The sequence below is a fragment of the Triticum urartu genome, chromosome 3A (genome assembly GCF_056163025.1).
Source record: "Triticum urartu cultivar PI428250 chromosome 3A, HENAU_Tu73, whole genome shotgun sequence".
NCBI lineage: Eukaryota > Viridiplantae > Streptophyta > Magnoliopsida > Poales > Poaceae > Triticum > Triticum urartu.
Window position 1 is genome coordinate 321,525,677 of NC_141875.1, and position 24,232 is coordinate 321,549,908.

The following is a 24,232-nucleotide window of genomic DNA, read 5'->3' on the forward strand; positions in this document are numbered from 1 at the left end:
TTCTAAAAAGATTTGGTTGTCACCCTTACTGTCCGGGTCACATAAGCCGGCAGTCTAGATTCAAAGAACACAGGTATGATGTTGTTGTTTAAAATTCATAAACAGACTTATCTTTGTTTTTCTCTAATCAAAGGCTTTCCAGCCTTATTTATATTTACATATAGCCTTGATTATTCCGTTATGGTAATTTCATAGTTAGGTATTGGGTGTTTTGACCCGTCCAGCGACAAACCGCTAGGACAGTTTCTCATCTTTTACATACATGAACAGATTTAAACGCTACAGATATGATAAAGGATATAAAGCATATATTGACATGACAGATAAAAATGTCGTACATAGTATGATATGCACGATGGGATAGGCAGAACATGCAGTTTTAAGCTAGCCTATTACAAAGCGTTGGGAGCCCAAAAGGTTAGAACTGTTTTTTTCTCCTAAGCAGATGTTAAGCTAAGGCCGGTTCATTAAATCTTAGCCGGATTATTTGGATGGTTACGACTCCTCCCTTGCCGGTTCATCTTCCTCCACTATTTGGAAACTAGGCTTGGACCAATCAAGGCCATGAAGAGCAACGAACTCAGCTTCATCATCAATTAGACCAGATGGGTCAATTTCTGGGGCAAAGGTGTGTTGGCGAACCGGCGGGATTAGATCTGTCACTTTATACGATGGAGTCGTCATCTTTTTATTCTCAGCGTCAAAACCCGGCTGATACTTATCAACATTGGTCTCGTCACCAAGGATGGTAGCATGAGGACGAATTCCCCTCACACAAGTAGAAAAATCTTCTTAATCAAACGGAGTCTCATCTTCCTTAAAGTTGGGATACCCCTTGGCTATATCTGCCGGGTCTAGCTCCGGCACCCAGGCTTTGGAGCGGCTTAGAGCAGTTAAGGCTCCGGCTCTTGCACAAGACCGCTTGACTTCTTGGAATCTGGCGGGTAAGATAGATAACTTCTTCAAGACATCACTCAAGAGGTTTGGTCGTTGGTTGGCTGGGGAAATAATGGCAAGCGCCCGTTGAGCTCCAGTGTACAGTTGCTCCACCAGGGTGTAAACCGCCTTGAGTTTTATGAAGCTGTTTTGGCTCAGATTGCTGCTCCGTGGACCCATGAGTATTTTAAAAGGTTAAGCAGGCGGCTTATATTTATGGCAAAAATACAGTTTAGGTAAATAATACAATGACTCACTGAAGATTGCAGAGACCATCTGAGACACACGGTTCTTTAAACCGGTGAGTTCCGTGGTAACCTCCTTGAGAGCCGCATCGGATGTCTCAGCATGCTGTATCAGCAAGGTTTTTTCATCGGCCCAGGATTTTTTCTCTACATCAAAATTGGTCTTCAGTTTCTCTGCTTTAGATAGGCTCAACTGGAGTTTGGAGTCAGCATTCTTTATCTCAGTCTCTTGAGCCGCCAACCGGGTTTTCGCATCAGTCAGTTGAGAATCCAAGTCAGTTATGGTGGTCTACAGACATGCACATGTGTGTCAAAATTTATTCCAATAAAGGTCATAATGATTAAAGTCCCAAGTGCTTTGCAACACAACACCACTCGGCACTTGGGGGCTAATGTCTGCCAAAGAAATTTTTAAATGCAAAAATGACTCTTCTATGATTAAAGTCCCAAGTGTTTTACAAGTAACATCGCTTGACACTTGGGGGCTAATGCATGATATTCAAAAAGTTTATCCTCTTGAGCCGGATAACAATATTAGTTTGGACTGATTCAAGACAGCTATGAACTTAAGTACCGACTCATTCATGATGAATTAAGACGGCCCTTGGGGACTACAGGTGAAATTATGCTAATCAGATAACTCCGGTTAAACATTTTAAACCGGACTTGGAAAAATCTAGGTCAGAACATCAACATATATCACAAGTCTACAGATCATTCAAGTTTATCATAATCATGAGACTTGGGGGGCTGGCAGAGCATATAAGTTAATGAAAGTTGGAGATCATACCTCATAATTCAATTGCAGCTGTTTGACCATCTCAATTCCAGTGTCACGGCTAGAATGCACGTGACTAAGGTAGCCAGATTGCACATCACTAATGCTCAGGTGAGCATAGTGAGAGATGTCAAAGTGAACTTTCTGCTTTTCCAAAGCCTCTTGCTTGGCGGAATGTCTGGCCAGTACCGTTGGATTGCCCGGTTCAACAAGTCTACTAGCAGTAATTAAAACGTCACTATCGTAAGTCGCGGCGGGTTAGCTAAGCTTGACGGTTCAATAGTAGATGGGTTGAGAACAGTTTCGTCAACAGACGGCTCAGGAGGATCTATTCGAACATTGACAGCAGGGTCTTCTGGAGCTTCAGGTTGTCCCGGGGCAGGAGTTGGCAGTGCCGGTTCAGCGGCGTCCGGGTTTTCAGTCGGCTTAATCACCCCGGCTTTCTTGGGGTTTGCTTGACCGCTAAGAGGAATTTGATGAGTCAGTATAATGATACAGACATAAAGATACAGAAGAAGGATAATTATCGTTACCCAGGGGCAGTCTTGAAAGCCGGAAGTTGGGTTTGTGAGGAATCACCAGAAGAACGAGAGACCTCCTGCAAAAGTGAAATCACAATTTAAAAGAGCAAGGAAATAGATTCATTGACAAAAGCAAAAGTCAAAGGTGAAAGAAACCTCATTCTGGCGTTTCCAAGGAGTTTTTGGTAAGCCGGAGGGCAGTTCATTGTCGTCACTAGTCCGGGTCTGACGGCGGCTCTCATGTTGTTGTTTTTTCAAAAATAAAATGAGGATCCAAATAAGCCAAAGGGTGTGAAAACCTTACTTTCGGGGTTACCAGACGAGGTTTCTGTCTTGGCAAAGGTTCTGAGTTGGAGGAAATAGTTACCTCTTCTTCTACTGCCTGGCTGGCCCCCGTGTCATCCTGGCAATAGTCAGTGTCAATAAGGTTGTTAAAAAGTAGGCCAAGAGAGTCAAGGGCTACCTCCGACTCAGAAACATCATCCGGCTTGAACATATCAGAAGCAATTCTTTTCTTCTTAGATTTTCGGGTTGTCTTCTTGGCGGCTATGGTGGCGGCTCTAGCCTTCTTGGCAGCTTCATGATCATATTTGGCCTTCCAAAAGTCAGATTTGGCCTGTAGGCAAATAACAGGTTAAGAGTCATGCAAGTACTTAACTACTGAAGGAAAAAGGGGGTCAAGGGGATTTACCTCTGGTGTCGAGTTAAGTTTGCAGAAAGGATTCAATCCAACATTACTATAGTCCTCGTATTTACTGTTTACAAGGGTGGTTGACATTTCAACAATGGGCTCTTCAGTCAGCTGTAGAGAACTATGACGCAGAGGGTCATCTGGTCCTCCGACATAGTTATACATCAAGTCAGAGCAGCGGCTCAGAGGGATGACCCGCCATGCGATCCAACAGCGGATCAAGTCAACTCCAGTTAAGTTGTTTCCCAACAAGGCTTGAACCCTTTTGATGGTTGGGATGAGCTTCTTACGTTCAGCGGCAGTAAGCTTGTCAGGGAGTGAAAACTTAGTGTCAAGACGCTCCGCGCAATAACCCGGCATTGGTTTCTCATCAGCTGGCGACGTGTCTTTGCAATAAAACCAAGTTTGGTTCCAATGGCTTGGTAAGACTACTAAGGGAAAGACAACATCCCGTCTGCGCTGAATCGAAATTCCACCAAGTTCCAAACTGGGGCCGTTGGTGTATTCATTCTGGCGGTTCAAATAGAAATACTCTTTGAAGAGTTCAATAGTAGGTTCTTCTTGAAGATAAACCTCGCAGAGAACTTGAAAACTGCAGATGTTTGATATGGAGTTGGGTCCAAGATCTTGTGGATGAAGCTTGAAAAATGCAGAACATCTCTAAAGAATTTTGAGTCGGGTGGTGAAAACCCCGGGTTCATATGATCAGTAAAGATGATGACTTCACCATCCTTGGGCTGAGGTTTTTCTTCGGTCGGGTCAGGGGTGCGATAAGACATAATGCTCTTCTCCGGCAAATACCCAATAGTAACAAAATCCTTCAGAGTGGCGTCAGTGACTGTGGAAGGGACCCAGTTGCAAACTGTCGTCGTCTTTGGCGGCATGGTGAGAGGACAAGCTAAAAAGGAAGTAATTTGCCGGTTTAAGTTAAATGGTCAAATCACAGGTTAATGTCTGCAATACAGATGGCTGATGGCGGCTTAAGTAAGGGCTAATGATATATGAAGGAAAAATGAGCCGGCATGAGAAGCCACCATGACTAAAGGTATTCAAAGGTTGCCAGCGACAAAGAATTGGCTGAGTACTAAGATAAACAAGTTGCACAAGCTGTTGCTACTATTTTGGATCAAGATTGTTCAAAAAAGGAAAATAAATCTAGACCTAAAAACCAGTATAGAGGAGTTCATCAGTTCTAAGGAGGCCTTTGTACAAGAAAAGGGGGTCTACTAGCATCTGAAATGGATGCAAACCAGCTACCACATGAGTTCCATACTTCTTTTAGATCAAAAGGGGATGCGGTAGAGAAACTATGAAGAATCCGTGATGAACAGCGAAGAACACATAAGAACTTGCAAACCCTAATGCGGATCTAAGGTGCGGGAAGGCAAAAACTTACAGACGCAGTTCTACTATGGAGGGTCACTGACGTTCTCGGGACAAGCTCAGGCTGATGTAGCGGCCAAGGTTGAGGACGACGGTGAGCGCCGCGACGATGGCGGAGCTCGAGCGACAGAGGGGTTGCGAGAGAAGGAAGAAGAAGATGAGGAAGACCAGTCATGCCTATTTATAAGGAGATAGGTGAACAGGCACGCGCGAAAAACGAGGAAGGATAAAATGATGATTATCCAGCTAATTAGACGCCTCGATTTTCAGAAGGCATTTAAGATAAGGATCCGTTAAGATGATGTCGTGGCGGGTTTCCAAATTTTCTGAAGGTGACGTCATGGCGGTTTATAAATCTTTCACAAGCAGTGGAAGATGGATTTCTTCTAAGTGTTGAAGATTGACATGAACAAAGTTCAAATCAACCTGGGACCTAATGTTGGGGATATGACTACCAGATATGACCCGCCCAGGAGGGGCCGGATCAACCACAATGACGGGTTACTTAAGTGAAGCCCGAAGAGTATACAGGGCGATGGTTTACGATAAGGCTTATAATAGGCCCAAACCCAGAGGCGGCTTAAGGCCCGTAAGTATAAACCGCCATGTATGAATAAGACTTGTAAAGAAGGGCGTGTAAGAGATGTCACCGAGCCGGACACGTTGTATGAGCCGGCCGGGACTCTGTAGGCCGCAGGGCGTCAACCTGTGTATATAAGGGGACGACCCGGCGACGGCTTAGGGCAAGAAACAACAGATCGAGAGCCAAGCTAGCGTATTCGCGCCTTGGTCATGAAAACCTAGCAATACCACATCAACTGGACTAGGCTTTACCTTCACCGCAAGGGGCCGAACCAGTATAAACCTCTCGTGTCCTTTGTCCCGATTAACCCCTTTAAGCTTCCTAGTTGCGATGGCTCCACAACTAACTCCTCTCACTAGGACATCTGCCGTGACAATTGCATGACATCCCTCGTACTCTTGATCGAACTGAGGCCGAGGGAGAGTTTCCTCAGCACGATGTCATGATGACGGTGATGATGAAGTTACTGATGCAGGGCTTCGCCTAAGCACTACAACGATATGACCGAGGTGGAAATCTGTGGAGGGGGGCACCGCACACGGCTAAGACAACTGCCAACTTGTGTGTTCTAGGGTGCCCCCTGCCCCCTTATATAAAGGAGCAAGGGGGGAGGCCGGCCAGCCCTCATGGGGCGCCCCCCCAAGTAGGATTCCTACTAGGAATAGGAATCCTATTCCTAGTACTAGGAATAGGAATCCTATTCCTAGTAGGTTTCCAACAAGGGAAGAGAGGGGGAGGAAGGCGAGGGAGAGAGGGAGAAGGAAAGGGAGGGGTGCCGCCCCCTCCGAGTCCAATTTGGACTCCTCAAGGGGGGCGCGCGGCCAGCCCTAGGGCCCTTCTCCTCTCTCTCTCACAAGGCCCATGTTGGCCCATTAGTTCCCCTCGGGGTTTCCCATAACCCCCAGTACTCCGATATTTATCCGGTGACCCCGGAACTCATCCGGTGTCCGAATAACATCGTCCAATATATCAATATTTACGTCTCGACCATTTCGAGACTCCTCGTCATGTCCGTTGTCACATCCGGGACTCCGAACTACCTTCGGTACATCAAAACACATAAACTCATAATACCGATCGTCATCGAACGCTAAGCGTGCAGACCCTACGTGTTTGAGAACTATGTAGACATGACCGAGACTCATCTCCGGTCAATAACCAATAGCGGAACATGGATGCTCATATTGGTTCCTACATATTCTATGAAGATCTTTATCAGTCAAACCGCATAACAACATACATTGTTGCCTTTGTCATCAGTATGTTACTTACCCGAGATTCGATCGTCGGTATCTCAATACCTAGATCAATCTCGTTACCGGCAAGTCTCTTTACTCATTCCATAATGCAACATCTCGCAACTAACTCATTAGTCACATTGCTTGCAAGGCTTATAGTGATGTGCATTACCGAGAGGGCCCGGAGATACCTCTGCGATACACGGAGTGACAAATCCTAATCTCGATCTATGCCAACTCAACAAACACCATCGGAGACATCTGTAGAGCATCTTTATAATCACCCAGTTACGTTTTGACATATGATAGCACACTAAGTGTTCCTCCGGTATTCGTGAGTTGCATAATCTCATAGTCATAGGAACATGTATAAGTTATGGAGAAAGATATAGCAATAAACTAAACGATCAAAGTGCTAAGCTAACGGATGGGTCAAGTCAATCACATCATTCTCTAATGATGTGATCCCGTTCATCAAATGACAACTCATGTCTATGGCTAGGAAACTTAACCATCTTTGATTAACGAGCTAGTCAAGTAGAGGCATACTAGTGTCACTTTGTTTGTCTATGTATTCACACATGTACTAAGTTTCCGGTTAATACAATTCTAGAATGAATAATAAACATTTATCATGATATAAGGAAATATAAATAATAACTTTATTATTGCCTCTAGGGCATATTTCCTTCACGCCGAGTGCGGCACCCCGGGGATGGGAGCAGAGGTCGAGGTCGTCTCCCCGGGCAAGATCTTCATGACCCGTGGATGGGGCGAGGTTGCCCGTGTCTGTCGTGTGGAGGGGGCCCTCACCATCCATTTTGAGTACGACGGCACCTCCACGATGTTCTTCAAAGTCATTGATGAGGAAGGCCGCCGCCTGGAGTGCTACCCTGAAGGGGATCGCCAGGACAGCGCAGGGGCAGGCGCTAGGGCCGCCCTTGGTCCTGCTGACGACTCCTCTAGAAGCAGCGATGCCGTCTGGGAGTCCAGCGACTCTACCGAGCCTGACGAGACTCCAGAGATGAGCGACGACAACTACGTGCCCCAGAGCTTTCACCGTGCCCGGAGCGCAGCAGCGGCGTCCGCTCGTCGTCGCCACTGATCTGGATGGGGTTGGCGCCGGCCCCTCGTGGTCCACTGTTGATGATGGCGCCGGCGGCGTTACTTGTAGATAGGACTCCTAGAAACTTCCTTCTTTTGTTCCTTGTGAGGAATCGAGATGAACCCCGTGGGGGTGTGTAAAGAATCTGTAACGCTTTTGCATCAATATCATTTTCATTGCGAAATTCGTGATTGCACATCTTACTCTCGCATTGCCCCCCTTTCGTCCTCGCAGTAGCTCAGTGCTCTACACCGATAGGTCCCAGTCCTTAGGCAGGCGCCAGCCGTCGCTAGTATGCCAGGTCGCAACGCCGTGGTCAGGGCCAGGAGGTGAGCGGCCCAAGGTGTGGTAAGAGCTCCTAGGTCGCGATGCTTAGGAGGTCCCCCTTGGCATGCAAGCAGCTCCCTAAAGGCAGAAAAGGAAGTCGGCACTGCTGGAGCAAGGCTGCGAGAGCTAGAAATCCTGGGTTAGAGCGCTGGGCTGGCTTGAGTGCGTGACTTATCTTAGCGATTCAGGTCGATTCCTTGTGTGGTGCCTAATTTATGCGCCGCTGGTGGTTGAGGGAGTCCTGGATTAAGGGGTCCTCGGGCATCCGGGCTATGTGACATGGGACAGACAAATGGGCCATGAAGATACAAGACAGAAGACTTCCTCCCGTGTCCAGACGGGACTCTCTTTTACGTGGATGGCAAGCTTGGCGTTCGGATATGAAGATTCCTTCCTCTGTAAACCAACTCTGTACAACCCTAGGTCCCTCCGGTGTCTATATAAACCGGAGGGTTTAGTCCATAGAGGCAATCATAATCATACAGGCTAGATAACTAAGGTTTAGCCATTACGATCTCGAGGTAGATCAACTCTTGTAAACCCCATATTCATCCAAGATAATCAAGAAGGCAGTAGGGTATTACCTCCATCAAGAGGGCCTGAACCTGGGTAAACATCGTTTCCCTGTCTCCTGTTACCTTCGATCCTCAAACGCACAATTCGGGACCCCCTACCCGAGATCTGTCGGTTTTGACACCGACATTGGTGCTTTCATTGAGAGTTTCGTTGTGTCGTCATCGGAAGGATCGATGGCTCCATTAGTCATCTACAACAATGCAGCCCTAAGGGAGGTCTTTCTCCCTGGCCAAATCTTTGTGTTCGGTAGCTTCACACTGTGGGCCAACTCGCTTGGCCATCTAGAGCAAATCGACAGCTATGCCCCAGGTCACTAGATTAGTTTTGGAAATCTGGATTATGTCACCAATATCCGAGGAGATTTGGTCTTCCAAGGGTTCGCGACCCCAACCTCCGCTCTGGCCTTAGATCCGGAGCGCATTACTAGGTCCGAAGACGGGATGTCCGAGCCCGCCGGACTCCCTGCGGCTATTGAGCCTAGTATGGGAGAGCCGGAGGAAGTAGTGTCACCGGCAATCATCATGAAGCCGGACTCTTCTCCGAACACTGGCTCCAGACCCTCGGAGTCAGCATTGTGTGAGCTCGGTCAAGGAGTTTCCTTCTCGCCGTACTCCACAAACACTCTTCTCCCTGGCCAAACCTCGCCTTTAAGCGAGGCTCTGGACTTAATGCGATCCCTCATCATTACAGAGGGGCAACGTCCTAATTACGCCCAGCCCGGACTAGGGGCTGAGAGCGGGGAATTTTACGTCCCACCCACCACCCACTTCATAGCCACTGTCGAGGACCTAACTGACATGCTTGACCGTACCCCCGAAGACATCTATGGTATGGACGTCGATACCATAGAGCAACAAAGCCAAAACCCGCCGCATACCCGTTGCTGGGCGGCCACCTCCACATACGACATATACATGGTGGATACGCCAAAAGAGGATGGCGATGAAGGCGGTAAGGATCCAACCAAGGACAATAACACTGATAAACCACCAAAGCGGTGGCACCAGCAGCGCCGTTTAAAATCACACCGCGACAAAGAAAGCAATACCGGCAACGGAAACGATAACACTCCGGAGAATGCCGAAGACCAAGACGCCCCCGCCGAACCAACATCTGAATAGGACGATAGGGAGGAGGGGCAGAGTAACCCTGACGAGCCAGTCAAAAACAAGGACTCGGAGGACAGCAATTATATGCCATGCTCCGAAGACGAAGTAAGCCTCGGCGACGAAGACTTCCTCGTGCCAGAGGAACCCCCCGAGCAAGAACGCTTTAAGCAACAGCTCATTGCAATCATGAGGAGCCTGAAAAGTAAACAACAATGGCTTCAAGCCAAACAGGATACGCTCAATGACAGATGGACTAATGTCCTGGCAGCCGAGGAATACAGCCTCGCACGACCAACCAAAAGCTACCCGAAGCGCAAGTTGTTACCCCAATTCGACATTGAGGCGCGGGAGCCCCTAACACCAGCGCGTAATGCAGCCGATAAACCAGACCGGCCACTGCGTGGCTGAGACAGAACGGCTACCCAAGCCAAACACCAGCCCACATTACCCCCGCCGTAAAGGCGGGGAGATAGTGGCCCAGGATTACACCTACGACCTACGGCAGAACCTGGACACTAGGGCAGGCCTAGCCAGATCAATCTATGGATCAAGGGGACGTGCCCCAACATGAGAGGCGGCTATCAGGCCCGGCGTGATCAACACAACCTCACTCAGGGTGAAAACCGCATAGGGACGTCCGCCGAACTCCGTCGTGACATCACCTGTTATAGAGGCGCCGCACACCCCCTGTGCTTCACCGAGGAAGTAATGGAGCATGAATTCCCAGAAGGGTTTAAACCTATGAATATCGAGTCATATGATGGAAAAACCGACCCCACAGTATGGATTGAGGATTTTCTTCTCCATATCCACATGGCCCGCGGTGATGATCTCCATGCCATCAAATACCTCCCACTAAAATTAAAGGGACCAGCCTGGCACTGGCTAAATAGCCTCCCAGAGAACTCCATTGGCAACTGGGAAGACTTGGAAGACACCTTTCGCGACAACTTCCAAGGTACATATGACCTCAGTCACATCATCCCAGCAGCCCAGAGAGTCAGCCAGGAAACTCTAGACTAGGTTCCTAATTAAAAAGAACCAAATTGTCGACTGTCCGAACGACGAAGCCCTTGCGGCCTTTAAACATAGCGTCCAAGATGAGTGGCTCGCCCGTCACCTCGGCCAAGAGAAACCTAAGTCCATGGCAGCTCTTACCTCACCGATGACCCGCTTTTGCATGGGAGAAGATAGCTGGCTTGCTCGTAGAAGCAATAGCACCAGCGATCCCGACACCTCCGAAGCCAGGGATGGCAATGGCAAGCCACGATGCAATAAAAACAAGCGTCAAAACAATAAATCAGGAACCCAAGACACGGCGGTCAACGCCGGATTCCGTGGTCCCAAATCCGGTCAACGAAAGAAGCCATTCCAGGCAAATAGAGATGGTTCATCTAGTTTAGACAGGATACTGGATCGGCCCTGTCAGATTCATGGCAGCCCTGACAAACCTGCTAACCATACCAACAGAAATTGCTAGGTTTTCAAACAAGCCAGCAAGCTCATTGCCAAACACAAAGGGAAGGGGCCGCCCAGTGACAGCGAAGACGAAGAGACTCGCCAACCAAACAACGGGGATAGAAGCAATTTCCCCCCGAAGTCAAAACAGTAAACATGCTATATGTGACGCATATCCCTACAAGGGAGCGCAAGCGCACACTATGAGACGTCTATGCCATAAGACCGGTCACCCCAAAATTTAACCCATGGGCGGCCTGCTCGATCACTTTCGGTCACAAGGACCACCCAACCAATATCCGTCATGGAGGTTCGGCAGCTCTGGTTCTCGGTCCAATTATCAACGGATTCCATCTCATATGGGTCCTTATGGACGGTGGTAGTAGCCTTAATTTACTTTATCAATACACCGTCCGCAAGATGGGCATTGACCCCTCAAGGATCAAGCCCACCACAACTACCTTCAAGGGAGTAATACCTGGCGTCGAAGCTCACTGCACGAGTTCAATCACATTGGAAGTCGTCTTCGGTTTGCCGGACAACTTTCTAAGCAAAGACTTGATCTTCAATATTGTCCCAGTCCGCAGTGGCTACCATGCACTGCTCGGGCGGACCGCTTTTGCTCGTTTCAATGCGGTCCCACACTACGCCTATCTAAAACTTAAGATGCCTATTCCACGCGGCGTCATCACGATCAACGGAAACATGGAACGCTCCCTCCATACCAAGGAGCATACCGCGGCCGTCACAGCCGAAGTACAACGCGGCCCCGTCAAGCCGCATATCTCATCGGACATTAAGCCGCCGGCCTCTATTACACAGGACCGACCAATTCTGAAGCCGGAAAGACTTGATCTTCAATATTGTCCCAGTCCGCAGTGGCTACCATGCACTGCTCGGGCGGACCGCTTTTGCTCGTTTCAATGCGGTCCCACACTACGCCTATCTAAAACTTAAGATGCCTGTTCCACGCGGCGTCATCACGATCAACGGAAACATGGAACGCTCCCTCCATACCAAGGAGCATACCGCGGCCGTCACAGCCGAAGTACAACGCGGCCCCGTCAAGCCGCATATCTCATCGGACATTAAGCCGCCGGCCTCTATTACACAGGACCGACCAATTCTGAAGCCGGATTAGCAGTTCCGCCTCCGTTGTTCGCCACATATACCCGCGAAGTTCGTATCGCGCATGCATAATTATGCACTCAAAATACCTTGGTCATCGGCGGAGGCACAATACGAGTAGGCCTACAATACGGTTCACCCTCCTACAGCCTTTTTTATCTTTTCTAACTATATCTTATCTTTTTCCACAGGTGAATCAAAAACGGTTCATCCTATGGACCTACAAGGACTCTTTCTGAGCCCGGTTTCATACAAATAACCAAAGATTACTCCTTTCAAGGAATACTTTTCGCTGAGGCAACGACAACGCAGACGTGCGACAGGAGGTCCAAAAGATTTTATGTAGACCAAACACTCTATTTAAAACCTGTATAGAGCCTTTTTCCTCAGCCTTCGACCCCTGGCATGTAAAATGGCATGGGTAGTGGTGTTATAATCTGTAAGATTGCGTTCGACGTATCAATTAGATTCCAGTGAACATAATCCGTCTTTAGTATTTTCTTTTCCTCATAGAACTGCATTTTTGGTTGTTTCACGCACACACCTAGGCACAAATCACCAGGGGCTCGATACAGCAACATATGGGTTACCGAAAAGTCCGAATAGCTCTACAACATACTTCGGCGTCATGAGTTTGGCATTATATGCATCAGCTCCGAATCATGTCTCTGGTCAATAGTTGGGTTGCCCGGCTCCTGTGCTTACTACCTTACGTTCCATCTTATCGGCTTGGGTAGTAAAGGGAGAACTAATGCGATTGTGTTTCCGGTTCACCTGGTTAAACACCTCAGTAGAGAAAGCCGAAAACTGACTGCCATGATGCAGCGAGAGCTGGTCAACCACTCAGAGACTTATTAGAATCTTTTGCAATTTCTTCCGTGCTACACGAAGGACCGTTCTTTATTTTTGGTCACCTACGTAACGCAACCGTATTCGGATAACCGCGTACATACCAGGGGCTACATAGTAGACCCACCTTAAAACTCCTATGGCTAAGTGAAAGTGTTAAAGCCCTATAGTCCGATTGCCTAGTTCGCCGCACTGACACCTCCATTACAGACCAAGACATTGGGTCAAGAGTGATCAGGTGCTATGCCGAACACCCCCGTATTATATGCGAGGGGGCCGAAGCCGACGACTGGCAAACTTTCAGATTACAAAAGACGCCCGCATAGGAGGAAATAACTTTCAGGCAAAGATATGAATATAACACAGCCTTAATGTATCATAATATTGTTCTCACAATTCCGGTACATTTATTCGAACATAATATCCCTTGAGCACTGACCCTCTATCAAGCGGAAGCCCTCTAGGACGTCCTCCAAATAATGCTCTGGCGTGCGATGGTCCTTGCCTTCGGGCGGGCCCTTAGCTGCAACATTGCTGGCCTTCATCTTTGCCCAGTACATTTTGACGCGGGCGAAGGCCATCCGGGCACCTTCTATGCACGCCGACCGCTTGACGGCGTCAATACGCGGCACTGCATCGACAAGTCGCTGCACCAAACTAAAATAGCAGTTCGGAATGGGTTCAGCTGGCCATAGCCGGACCACGACGTCCTTCATGGTAGTTCCGGACATCTTGTGGAGCTCGGCCCATTGCGCCATCTGTTCATTCAGCAACGCCGGACGCTGTCGCACGTTGAATTGTGACCAGAAAAGCTTCTCCACAGCATGTCCTTCCTGCACTTGGAAGAACTGCGCCGCGTCGGAGACACTCTTCGGCAGATCCAAGAACGTGTCTGGAGAACTCCACAATTGGTTAAGCAGAGCATAGTTCGGGTCACCGAACTTAGTCTGTAAAAGAAAGGGCTTACTAGCCGCTATCTCCCCAGCTTGCTGGATCTCCTCCCGAGCCGCTCTAGACTCGGACCGTGCTTCTCCCGCCTCTTGTAAGGCCTTGTCGAGTTCGGCTGCCTTGGCTTTGTTATCCTCCTCGAGTGATTTGCATTTGCCAGTGGCATCCTTCAACTCTCGCTCCATGGTAGATATTCTCTCCTCGCACTAGCGCCGAGTGGCCTGTTCGGCCTTTAAATCAGCAACCGCCTTCTTGGCAGACGCATGACTGACTCTGGCCTACTCCTTGGCCTGGGCAAGCTCGGCCCGAAGGGTCTCAACCGCGGTAGCACCATCTACAGTTATGCATGTCACAGTGTATAATTTTCAGCTTCATGCTCATACTATTATACATGCATAAGCGGGCTGTCCCAAATCATACCTTGTGCCTCGTCGAGCCGCCTGTTAATGAAGGTAATGTCCTCATCGGCTAACTCAAGTTTATGCTTTAAATCCGCAACTTCTGCAGCTTGGGCAGTCGCCTTTGACATAATAGCATTTTTTCAAATTAATTATGTTACTTCCTGAGCATATCTTTTTTTGATCCTCTGATCGCCTCCCTGTGGAAACAGACCAGATTCTCAGGGGCTACTATCTATACACTGGCACATTTTTGCATGAAAAGACGGTTAAAGATATTACATTGCATACCTCGAAGCCTCTCAGCAGGCTCGTGAAGGCTTCATTCAATCCGCTTCGGCTGTAAATCGGATAGTTCGGGGCCCTCATTGTTGGTCCCCGTGGGGGCTGCCTCCCCTGGACCCCTGACGGTCGAAGTATCACCTTCGGGCGCTATCTTCATTGTTCCCCGCGCCGCTGGATGGTCAGGGGAGATCCTCTGGGACGACACCTCGAAGTCGTCCGCCCTTAGGGGCGATGAAGCTTGTGGAGGCGTCTCGCTTTCCGTCATCATGGGAGGCAAGTCCCCTGATGAGGAGGACTGTTGAGGTAGACAGCGAGCCGAACAGCAAACATATGGTTTAAATGTTACCCTTGCAAACCGAAAAGAACGGGATATGTCTAGAGCATCCTTGTTCACTTATGATTCGGTAAAGGGCTTGTCCCTATAGAGGAGCTCTGCGTCAACATCGGCTTCCGAAACCCGAACCATCTGAGAGGGATATCTTCCCTCTCTTGGGTGCCTCCACCTCCAAGTCTTCGGAGGCAGTCCTTTCCTTCCCATGGGGGAAAGGGATATCCCCTTCTTCTTCTTCCCCTTTCTCTTCATCTTCAGAAGAGGGAGCTTTAGTTTCCCCGGATGTAGCGTCCAGTATACCTTTAGAGTGGAGGCCACCTTCAGCCCTCTTGTTCTTCTTCTTGTCCTCCCTCGCCGGCATTTGATACGGCACCGGGGCCATCATCCTCATTAACACAAGATCAGCTAAGTCTTCGGGAAGTCGAGCTGAACACCTAATTCATTCCGCCTTCATTATCCAGCCCTGGTCGAAGATAGGTTTCTCAGTACATCGCTATGGGATAATCAACCGAGTTGCATTCAGAAGTTGGTTCTTACCAAGGTATTCAGATGGTTGCAGTCGAGGCCGATGTCCTCGGATGTGTCCGGCCACTTCTTTCGGGTCTTGAAGAATAGTTTCCACATCCCTCTGTGCGTTGTGTCGAAGATTTGCTGAAGGGTCCGCGGTCCTTCCGGATTGAACTCCCACATGCGGAGAGGTCGTCGCTGACACGGGAGTATCCGGCAGACTAGCATGACCTGGATCACGTTAATGAGGCCAGTGTCCTTTTCGAGGTTGCTTTGGATAAGACTTTGCAGCGTATGCACTTCATCAGTTGATCCCCAATTAAGCCCCTTATTATCCATGATGCGAGTCGCAATGGAGGGCTAGATCAGAACGCAGGCGTGGCTGCCTAATTGTTACTGCGGGGTTCGGTGATAAAGAACCACTTCCGCTGCCATAAGTTGGAGGTTTCCGTGAAGGTGCCTTTTGGCCAGATAGTATTGGCGAGCTTGCTCAGCATAGCACCACCGCACTCAGCCCGTTCCTCGTCGACTATTTTCGGCTTCACATTGAAGGTCTTGAGCCATAGGCTGAAGTGTGGGGGGCTGCGGAGAAAAGCTTCACACATAACGATAAACACCGAAATGCGGATAAAGGAGTCCTGAGCTAAATCGTGAAAATCTAGCCCATAATAGAACATAAGGCCACGAACGAAGGGGTGGAGAGCGAACCCTAGCCCGCGGAGGAAGTGAGAGATGAATACAACCCTATCGTCGGATTTAGGTGTGGAGATAACCTGCCCCTTGGTAGGGAGCCTGTGGGGGATTTCCACAGTTAGGTACCTAGCCTCCCAGAGCTTCACGATATCTTCCTCGGTGACCGAGGAGGCCATCCACCTACCTTGGGAGCTGGATCCGGAGATGACTAGAAGGCTTGGTAGCAATGAAAGAAATTGAGACCTGGGCGCTAGAGCTTGAGGCTAGAAGGGATGAGGAAGAGGTAGGCGTGGGGGAGAAAGACGGGTCTGTACCCCTTTATAAAGGTGATGAATATCGAACGCCTCCTCACTGGCCTTAAAGCTCGCCTATTCCCAAGGGATCGTGCAAATGACACGGTTGGATTACCCACGCCCATATTGATAAGAATCCCATGAAAATGGGGCACGATCTCTGCTTTAACAAGATGTGCCAATAAAGAACGTGTCTCGTAACATGGAGTGAGAGGTTGAAAGACGGTTCGAAATAATAACCAGGCAAGGGACATAATGTATCGCCATGAAAGTCGTTAGTAGATGGGACTTGTTAAATATTATACCCTTTTAAGGTTGTATGTGGTGTCTGTTTCGCAGAACCGGACACGTTTCCTGTGTTCGAGGACTACTTTGAAGTATTCATAGGAGGAACCCGCCTTGCAATGCCGAAGACAATATGCGTGCTAGACACATCGTCATTGAAGCCTGGTTCAGGGGCTACTGAGGGAGTCCTGGATTAAGGGGTCCTTGGGCGTCCGGGCTATGCGACGTGGGTCGGACTAATGGGCCATGAAGCTACAAGACAGAAGACTTCCTCCCGTGTCCGGATGGGACTCTCCTTTACGTGGAAGGCAAGCTTGGCATTCGGATATGAAGATTCATTCCTCTGTAAACTAACTCTGTACAACCCTAGGCCCCTTCGGTGTCTATATAAACCGGAGGGTTTAGTACGTAGAGGCAATCATAATCATACAGGCTAGACGACTAAGGTTTAGCCATTACGATCTTGAGGTAGATCAACTCTTGTAAACCCCATATTCATCCAAGATAATCAAGCAGGAAGTAGGGTATTACCTCCATCAAGAGGGCCCGAACCTGGGTAAACATCGTGTCCCTGCCTCCTGTTACCTTCGATCCTCAGAGACACAGTTCGGGACCCCTACCCGAGATCTGCCGGTTTTGACACCGACAGTGGTCATACCGTCGAGTTGTGTTCACGCCAGCTCTCCCCTTCCACACTCTCCCGACTGCTCTGCGTCCTCGGGTCCCGACCCTCGAGCAAGCTCAGCTGCCATTCGTATGCTAGGTCGCGATGCCGTGGTCAAGGCCAGGGGTGAGGGCTGGAGAGTCAGTAAGAGCTCCTGAGGTGCGATGCTCAGGAGCCCTCCTTTTAACGCTCAAGCAAAAAGCATGAAAGGGAGCAGCTAGCGGGGCACCTATGGCTAGGCTCCGGAGATTGTTGCGGGTTAGTGTGAGGGAGAGAGAGTAGCCCGTAGCTGTGCTTGCCGGCCTGCCGTTGCTCCTTCCACGAGAAGATGAAGGCACTATGGATTTGGTGAGGTGGCGTACACAGAGCGGGACGCGAGCCAGAGCTCAATCACACAGGTTTATCAGTGTTGCAGGGACGGACCCGAGCACAAGCACCATGCCAGCATGTGAGTCTCTCGTTGCGGGATGAGCAAATGACCGATCAGCAGCGCGGGAGGCCGCGATGAGTAAGCACCAGGTGAGTAATGATTATAGAGCAATTCATGCGAGGAGGCAAACTAGTTCAGATAGATGCAAGAATGGTACATGCCACTGGGACGGACCCGAGCGGCCTGGGGATGATGCAGCCTGTGAGGCACTCCCAATAGAGTGAGTTAAAGATACAAAAAGGAGACACGCCACAGGGACAGGCCCATGCAACTTGGGGGTAATGTTGCCCGAAGGGTGCCCCTAACTGAATGAAGTAGAAAGAGTAACCTGATACTGTCGCTGGAGGGGTGTCGGGGTAGCTGAAGATGCGTTCCGGAGAAGTTGCTCCTCATGAGCCGCCAGGGTCCTAAGCCTTAGGAGGCTCCGCAGGCCCAGGTGGATCTTGAAGAACTGTCGCGATCTCCGCTAGGACAGTGTGATGCCTGGCCTCCTGAGCTGCCAGAATGCTCCACAGGTGGCGCTGGAAGGTGACAGCCGCGTTCGGCAGGCCGAGAGGCATGCGAACGTAGCTGTGAGGGGGGCCCTCGCACCGTCCAACGCGGGAAGGCCAGAAACGTCCCTGAGATTCGGTCATGTTGAGCCGTGGAAAGTCGACGCAGACGCGTAGCCTGCTGTCCTCGCCAGGATGGGGAGCTGCGCTGGGTGGTGGGCGGAGGTCGCCTCATATGGTCCTTGCCTCTTGAAGCTCCTGGATCGCCTTGGTGATGAACTCCTGAGCACTAGGTTCTCAACGCTTCGTGCCCTCTTGAGGGAAACGTGTGGTGAAGCACGCCTCCACATGGTGCTCGAGCGCCTCCCTCATGACGTTGGCTAGGTCTGAGGCCCTCCAGAAGAGAGCCCCTGAGCCCAGCCTGAGGAGGGCGCCAGGCACGCCTACCTACGCGAGGGAAGGAGGCACTCCAGCTGTGGGTGCAGATCCTGAGGTGGCGCTGCTGGAAATGCCGCCTTCCTGAGGCCCTTGGCGAAGTAGCTGCTTCTTCTTCTTGGGGATGTCCTCAGGAGGTATAGGGTGCCTTCGCTATCGGGGTCTTCAGCCGCTGCAGCTTGGTAAGCCCGCTCGAGGGAGCACGCCGCATCTCTTTCCTCGCAGGCGACCGAGATGACGCTGCCACTCCCTGGCATCTTGACGACGTTGTAGCCGTGGTGGGTCACTGCCATAAACTTGGACAAGGCTCGATACCTAAGGATGGTGTTGTATGGAAGGCGGATGTGGGCGACGTCGAAGTCGATGAGCTCGGTGCGGTAGTTGTCACGCTGGCCGAAAGTGACAGGGAGGCAGACCTGCCCTATTGGGGTGGTGGAGCCGTCGGTCACTCCTAAGAAAGGCTTGGTAGGCTGTAGGTGATCGTATGGCACCTAGAGGCTGTTGAATGTCTCGACGGATAGGACATTGAGCCCTGCGCCGCCGTCGATGAGGGTCTTGGTGACTTAAACGTTGCTGATGATGGGTGAGCAGAGCCTCGGGAGGACGCCGGCGGTTGTCGCGCACTTGAGCTGGTCTGACGAGCTGAAGGTGATGGCGCATTTGTACCACCTAAGCGGGCGCGTGGCCTCGAGCCTGGGAAGGGCCGCGTTCACCTCGCGAGCAAACTGCTTGAAGATACGCTAAGAGACTGGGGCTTGAGCACCACCCAAGATACAAGCTATGGCGCGTGGCTCCTGGAATCCCCTAGCTCCCTCGTCTTGATGGTGGTCGTCGTTCCTTCTTGGTGAGGGCGACAACGGAGGGAAGACGGCATTGCCCTGGGGGCGGTCCTCGCGAGGTTGGTCTCTCCAGGCGCCCTCACGAGGCTGGTCCTGCCGGCGGTCCTCATGATTCCGGTCACGCCACTCCTGGCGGGTGCCGCGATCATCCCAGCGTCCTCCGCTTCGTCCTCCTCCTTAGCCATAGCCTCGGTCATTGCGCTCGAGGCGCCGACCGAAGCACCCATCTCAGATGGCCCTAAGCTCCTGATAGTCACTGGTGTTGTGGTTGTGAACATTGTGGAAGGCGCAGAATGGGCGGTTGGCCTTGGATGATTCAGGGCGGTCGCGGCCGCGCTTCATCTCTGGCTCCGTCGTGAGCACGACAGCCCCCTTGCGCTTCATGTCCTTGATCTTTGCCTTCTTGTCCTCCTGGTCAGCGGCTGGGAGCTCGAGGAGGGAAAGGTGCCCTTACTCAGCCCTTGCGCACTTGGTTGTCATGTTGAACATGTCCAGGGCCGTACATAGCTCCTCGTGGATGGCGAGCTCCTCCTTCATCTTGACGTCACGGACGCCATCGAAGAACGTGGAGATGATGGCCTTGTCAGTCACCCTGGGGATCTTGAGGCAAACGATGTTGAAGCGCTGGATGTACTTCTACAAAGTTTCCCCTGGTTGCTGCTTGATGTGCTACAGGTCGCCTACGGCCGACGGGCGGTCACGAGTGCCATGGAAGTTGGCGACGAAACGCTCGCGCATCTCGCCCTAGGAGGAGATCGATCCCGCGGGCAGGTTCAGGAGCCATGAGCGCGTGCCATCCTTGAGGTCCATGGGGAACCAGTTCACCATGACCTTCTCGTCGTTGTTGCCCGCCTCGATGCTCAGCTCATAGAGCTGCAGGAACTCAGCAGGGTCGGGGGTGCCGTCGCAGCGCGGAATTAGGTCGGTCTTGAACTTGCCGGGCCAGACGACGATGCGCAGCTCGGGTGTGAAGGCACGGCAGCCTGTTGTGGTCACCGGAGCCTGTCGCAGAGGCAGAGCCTGATCCTGATATCCACGCGCCGCCGCCGCAGGCGGCGCGCGGTCTTGACGCTATGGTGCTGAGAGTGCAGGGGTGTTTTCTTGTGGCCTCGGGACTTATTGGCAGCTTCCTTCTTCGCGGCGGGCGCCGGCATGGCGGGTCACACCGCGGGACCGCGCGTCTTGGTGCGAGGGCGCCATCTTGACGTGGAGGTGGTGGAGGCGCTTCGTGAGCCACGTCGCCCTCAGCTGGAGGTGGGCGAGGTAGCAAGAGAGACGGTGCGGGAGAGCCCCCGGCAGTGCTGACGAGCTCGGCGATGCGGTCCAGCTAGTCGTCGTAGAGGTCGTCGACCGGGCAGTAAGGCGGGAGCACGTGTTCCATGAGCAGCGCGGCTTGCGCGTCCGTTGGCGCGCGACGAGCGTGGGATGATGAGCCGGCCGGAGTCAGCGACGGGGTGGCGGTACATCCATCCCGCCGCACGAAGGGGTGCAGCGATGAAGCTTGCTGCTTGTTTGCTGCCGGGCCCGTGGCGGCGTTGGCAGCGGGTGATGGAAAACGGCAGGGAGGTCCGCCAACGGGCGCCGCCTAAGTGATGCAGGCGGCGAGGGCGGCCTGTTGCTCAGCACGGGCTCGGCGAGCGTTAGCCATGGATGGGGTGGAGCAGTGGAGCGTGGATCGACGGAAGAAAGGCTTCAGCGCACCCCTACCTGGCGCGCCAAATGTCAGATTCTGGGTTCCGGCAAACCCTTGAGGTTCGGACTCTGGGGTGCGCACGAAGATCTCTCTCCCCCTCGCTCTCGCAACGATCTCAAGGCCTAGCTCGCCGAACCCAAGGAACAAGAGACACGAGAGTTTATACTGGTTCGGGCCCCGTTGTGGTGTAATACCCTACTCTAGTGTTGTGTGGTGGATTGCCTTGTGGACTAAGGTTGAACTAGTACAGTGGATGAGCAGCCTCCTGAGGAGAGGTGTTCTTGAGCTCGATGAGCTGGTGTGTCTGAGGATGGTCCGAATGATCTCCCCTTGCTATGGTGGTGGCTAGCCCTATTTATAGAGGCCCTGGTCCTCTTCCCAAATGTTAGGCAGGAAGGGATCCCACAATGGACAATTTCGAAGGGAGACAACTAGTAGAAGCTATCCACACAAAAGGTGGTCTTCACCTGCCAAAGGCTCTGGTGGTGACGCGGCCGTGGGCTCCGCGGTGACCTCCGTCCTGTCGTTCTGCTGGTCTTGGTCTTGTTGCACCGATATGGAAACCTTTGCATGATGCCTCGGGACTCCTCGCATGAGCTTGCCCCTTTAGCGAGGAAACAAGTACTCTGAGCCTGCTGGTGCCCGCCTAGCCTTGGTCGTCATGGCTCACGTCACGCGGACCTCGCGAGGTGCCCCTTCCATAGATATCTCCGCTCCTCGGGAGCCAGCTTGGCGAGGCCGCCCCTAGGGAGGTCTTGATGCCGTCTCCCTCGCAAGGCTTGGCCCCTCGCGAGGGTCTTGAGCAGTTGCTACCGAAGGTGGGACGTACAAGGCCGTTGGTGGAGCCATGCCCTGGGCCGTAGGCAGGCAAGTCTGGGTACCCCCGTTCCTAGGACGCCAACATCCATGATCTAGCCCCAAATTCATTCCTCAACATCTCGGCGTTCATTGTCGTGTGCAAGGCATTCCTCCGCATCCCCACCCATTTCGGCCTATGGCTTAAGGTCTTCAACATGAAGCCGAAGGTGGTCGAGGGTAAACACGTGGAGTGCGGTGGCACCATGGTGAGCAAGCTGCCTAACACGTGGCCCAAGGGGACCTTCATAGAGACCGTGAAGGGGTGGCAAGAGGAGTGGTTCTACGTCACGAACCTCGTGACGCCACATGGGCCGCCACTCCTAAGTTCAAAACCGGTCCGCCAATGCGGCTCACATCATGGCTCAAGAAGGGCCTAGATTGGGCGTCATCCCACGAGGTGATGACGTTGCAAAAGCACATTAAGAGCATGGTGGAGAAGAACACCAGCCTTGCTAACGTAATCCAGGTGACGTTGTTTCGCCGGATTCTCCCCTGCCAATGCTGGACTCTCCATATGTGGGAGTTTGATCCGGCAAGTCCCCGTACCTTGTAAGGGTTCTTCGACATGGAGTACGAAGACATATGGAAGATGCTTTTTAAGACCCAAAAGACGTGGCCGGCAACGACCGAAGACCTCGGCCACGACTGCGCTCATCCAGCCACTCCAGTAAGTTTTTTAGATTTCTAATCATATCTTTGATTTGTGGATCCAAACAGTAAGTTTTAAACCTTCCCCTTATCCCCCAGGGCTACACGAAGAAGGCACAACAGATCAAGTGTCCGGCTCCCCTGCCTGAAGACCCAGCTATTCCTCTTCTGACGAAGATGCTGGTTCCGGCGCCGTACCAGGCGCCGGAAAAGAAGGCCAAGAAGAAGAACAAGGAGGTCCAAAGTGGCCTCCGCCGCAAAGGTACTTCGGACATATCGTCTGAAGATACCGGAGCTCTCTCCTCCCACGATGAATACGAGGAGGAAGTAGAGGAGAGAAATTCTCCCCCTAAGGGGGGAAAGAAGAAAAGGGGAGCTTCCGCAGATCTAGAGGCGGAAGCGTCCAAGAAGGGGAAACTCTCCCTTTCAGACGATCGGAATCAGATGCCGAAGCCGTCCCCGAATGGAACCCCAGGCCGAAGCCTTTGGCCGAATCGTAAGTATTTAAGGATAATGTATGTATCCGACTTTATGCCTTGTGATCCTAACACGCAGAATCATGTATTGTAGTCCGACCCATGATCTCCCCCGGCAATCATGTTCTGGTAATTCGCTGGGCTCACACATGATGGAGAGCGAGTCGCCTCCGCCGGCGTCCCCACCCACTACTACAGACAACACTGAAGTGTTGTCCTGAAGGACACCTCTAGGCCATGGAGAGGTGCGGGAAGTCGTCAAGGTGGCACTAAAAGGTAATACCTCTACCTCAGAAAACATGGGGGAACCGACCCCCATGGAGACCGGCGACGGGGGCCATGCCCAATTTGGCCCCCAATCGAATATCATTCTGGAGACCGACACGGCTCCAGAATCAGGCGAGCAGCCTCCTTCGAAAGAAGGGGGGCATCGACTCTGCTGATGACCTCTGTCAATCCGGAGGCGCCAGACACTCTGGTGGAAGCTCTTCAGAGCGCCTCCATTGTTGAAGAACATCGTACCCTTATGGGGATGGTGGTTGAAAAGGTTCGGTCCGCTAAAAGCGGATTTGAACGAAGCCTACACCAGTCTTTTAATAGGCTTTGAGGTATGGGATGTAGTACTTTTTATCTATATAGAAGGATGCCTGTGTATAATTAGTAGCCCCTGAGACTCTGTTTGGCATTTGCGAAGAGAGGGCAAACAGAGGATCGAATATTTCGCAGGAGATGATCATACATGTCTATTTGAACAAACATGCTTCAAAGTCAGTGGCAGCCGCTCATACCGCCGAAGTATCCGAACTAAAGCGGAGGCTGGAGCGGGCCGATGAAGAGCTCATCCGCACCAACAAACGATTGGAGGAGAGGCAAGGTATGTGATACCTATTCATATCTGAAATGATATGACGTGATGGTTTATTATCTTGCTGAGTTCTGTAATTATGCTTACAGTTGACGCGTCTGAGGTCGAGACCCTCAAGAATGCGCTGGCCGAAGCCAAGAAGGAGGTGTGGGAGGAAAGAGCCACC